The 3,547-nt window shown below is 46.0% G+C and overlaps 1 long non-coding RNA gene across 2 annotated transcripts in view; it reads right to left on the bottom strand.

Annotated features, from left to right (window-relative positions):
• Nucleotides 1-3,547, bottom strand: part of LOC118599376 — an 8,720-nt gene that overhangs the window by 1,823 nt on the left and 3,350 nt on the right. The gene's annotated exons all lie outside the window — the stretch shown is intronic.

Genomic DNA, 3,547 nt, shown 5'->3' with positions numbered 1-3,547 from the left:
CATTCACAGCTTCTGTGAAAGAAGAACAATAAATGATCTGAATGCACGAATAAAATGCATTTAACATCATTTTTATTACAAATCAAAGTAGGAATCGGCTTAAAAGCACAAAGAGAAAACAGTTTAGTCAAACAAAATGATTGGAGGAAAGTGATTCTTCACTTTAAACTCCAACTTTAAACTTTAAGGGTAACCAAACAGGAGGCGGGGTTAGAGGAAGCGGCTGAGCGGGAAACCTCCGCCACTCTTGGAGTCACGGGGCGTCCTCCGGCAGTTTCGGCATTGTGGGGTGACCTCTACCACTCTCGGCGTCCTGACCTCCGCCAGTCTCAGCGTCATGGGGTCACCTCCCCCACTCTCGGTGTCACGGGGCGACCTCCGCCACTCTTGGTGTCACGGGGTGACAGTCTCAGCGTCACGGGGTCACCTCCGCCACTCTCATTGTCACTGGTCGACCTCCGCCACTCTCAGCGTCGCGGGGTCACCTCTGCCAGTCTCGCCGTCACGGGGTGACCTCTGCCAGTCTCGGCGCGACCTCCCCCACTCTCGGTGTCATGGGGCGACCTCCACCAGTCTTGGCGTCACAGGGTGACCTCTGGCAGTTTCTGCATTGCGGGGTGACCTTTGCTAGTTTTGGCGTCGTAGTTGACCTGCGCCAGTGTCAGCCTCGTGGGGTGACCTCCGCCACTCTCGGTGTCACGGGGCGACCTCCGCCAATCTCGTCACTGGGTGACCTCTGCCAGTCTCGGCGTCACGGGGCGACCTCCGCCACTCTTGGCGTCACAGGGTGACCTCGGGCAGTTTCTGCATTGCAGGGTGACCTTTGCCAGTTTTGGCGTCGTGGGTTGACCTTTGCCAGTTTTGGCGTCGTGGGGTGACCTCCACCGCTCTCTGCACCGCGACCTCCGTTGCTCTTGCTGTCACGGGGTGTCCCCTGTCTCTTAAAGCATCATGGGGCAACTTCTACCAGTCTCTGCATTAGGGGTTGTCCTCTGCCGCTCTCTGCATCGCGACCTTCGTCGCTCTCGCCATCATGAGGGATTCTCTTTCACTTTCTGCATCACAAGGCGACCTCCGCCAGTCTCTGCGTCTCAGGGCGACCTATGACGCTCTCGGCGTCCCGGGGCGTCCTCCACCACTCTTGACGTTAGCATCGCAGAGTCCGCCGTTTTCAGCGTTGCGGTGAGAGCTTAGATGAGCTTCAACTCTCAAGAGTGTCGAGTGTTCAAAGATGGGCGGGGCTTTTACACTGGAGCTGCAGAGCGTGATGACGTGAAACTTCTTGATCAATCACAAATTCAACTGTTCTACCTCGTTTCAACCTGTAGGGGGCAGCAGACTGTTTTAGGCCATGTTTATTTGAAATTGTAAAAATTTGATATTGACCGACAGACAACACTTTTAAAGCCTCATTTATAGAAGTAAACAGACAAAAACGATGATTCAGTGTTTGGTTACCCTTTAAACATGAGAACCACATGAATGATGATAGATTTATAAACTGTTTATTTGATTCAAAACAAGCCTTTCCAGGTCGTCTTCATTCATAAACTGTCTTATAAGATGAAGAATTCTGCACAATTTGGGGATGAAAACAATGAGACGTGATGAACAGGCAGGAAAAACAGTTTGTTAAGAAGTTTGTGAGCAGCTTCCTGCCCGCCTTATTTATTCTCCCTCTGCATCACTGCAAACCTCTTCAGAAGTAAAATCCTGCAAGGCCACAAATGATGTTTCCCTGCAGCTTTTCTCCTGTAATTCCTCATTTGCATTTAGAGCACCTCGTTCTTTCTTCTCTTCAGTTTGGGTGTCAGAGCTGCCGTCCCTTTGCAAAGCCAGCAGTGCATGAGCGTCTGCGGCACGTGCACATTCCTCTCCCACACTCGTGGCTTCGGCTGGAGAAATCTCTGATTTGCTTTGTGGACGCTCAGGTTACAGGAGTGGGAGGCAGAGAGATAAAGTAAAACGAACAGGAACTCCATATATCGCAAGAGAACATCAGATTTTCTCAGTAGAAGTCGTGGAGTTCTGGAGGTGAAACTGTGACTTCTTGAGGTTCTGTGGATCCATTTGGTGCTTCAGACATGAGATGACATATTGGAGCAGAAGTGTGACCACAGTGACTCATTCAGAGCACTAGAGCACCGCCTGAACAGCCCATGAGCGCATTCTATTCATGAATATGACTAATTAATCCTTTTTTTCTAATATCTTAAGTGGTTTCATAAAAATAATGAATGTTCTGTTCAGGCTTTCTGCAGCAAATCACAACACAGTCATTGAAAGAACAACTCAGACTATTGATCACATATTTATCACCAATCCAAACATTTAAGATGAAAGTGTGCCGTGCGTTTCCACCAACTTCCTGTAACTTAATGAACTCAGAGGACGATCAATAACGTGACGTAACTCCAACTCTTCTGGTATGGAGCAGAGTTCACTCATCCGTCACAGACCTCAGACTTCTGGGCTCATGAGTGAGGCTGCATCTCGTGTTTTCATGGCCAAGCAGCTGCATCACAGACTGCAGCGAAACACGTCAAAAAAATAACAAACCGTCACTGCAGGGAAAACCCACTTCCTGTAGCGACAAGTCAGTGTTTTAACAAGCTTTTTCAACAACTTGAATGATCAAAAAACAAACATACAATCAGAGCATAGGCCACCCAATTGCAATGATTTTTTTATTTTTTTACAATTTAACACCCCACTCATTTCGCGTAAAAATGTCAAAAAAGGTAATAATTAAAACCATGAATATTTATTTTAAATTGTCCAAAATGTTTCAACAGACAGCACTTTTAAAGCCCTATTTCTATACAAAAAAGATTTAGTTTTTGGCTACCCTTAACGAAATGATCTAATATAGGAAATGCAAAAAGAAAAAGTCAGTTGCCAAGGAAATCCAAAAATGTACTTTTGCCAATTCTTCTAAAAATGACGTAGATCTGTCCGTCAGCTCCAGATGAACAAAAAAGGAAATGGTTGCTATGGAGATAAAACCAACAGAAATTTTTTAACAATAAATTTGTTACGTGCAGCAGTGGGGGCGGGGCAACAGAAGTGGCCATACAATGGTGCTTGTGGCTTTAATAGTTTATTTTTTTATTTTTTTCTTTGACCGCCTTTAGAACCGCCTAAATCAATAGTGTCCGACCTCCTTCTGCCTGATCTAAGGTTGAATACCTGGATCAGGTGTGATCAGCCAATAAGGACTTTCAATGGCAGGTTGGTCAGAAAACATGTAGAACTCTGGCCCTCGAGGCCTGGATATGGACACCCCTGACCTAAAACCTAAAGCCAACCTCAATCGCGCAAGAGGCCAAAATCTAAAACACCCCTGAGGTCACAGGCCGAACAGGATAAACATTTATGGAACACTCTAAAACTACATTTTTAAATGTTAAAAATGTAACTTTTTAACATAATTATGAACTAGATATATAGCATTACCTGTGATAATGCTGGTGTGAATGCTGGAAGAGGAATTTGGCCGCTGAAGATGCTAGTGCTAATAGCTGAAAACTCTAAAGCTAAAAGCCAA

The sequence above is a fragment of the Oryzias melastigma genome, linkage group LG11 (genome assembly GCF_002922805.2).
Source record: "Oryzias melastigma strain HK-1 linkage group LG11, ASM292280v2, whole genome shotgun sequence".
Lineage (NCBI taxonomy): Eukaryota > Metazoa > Chordata > Actinopteri > Beloniformes > Adrianichthyidae > Oryzias > Oryzias melastigma.
The sequence above is the reverse complement of the archived record's forward strand: the minus strand, read 5'-3'. Positions and strand labels throughout refer to the sequence as shown.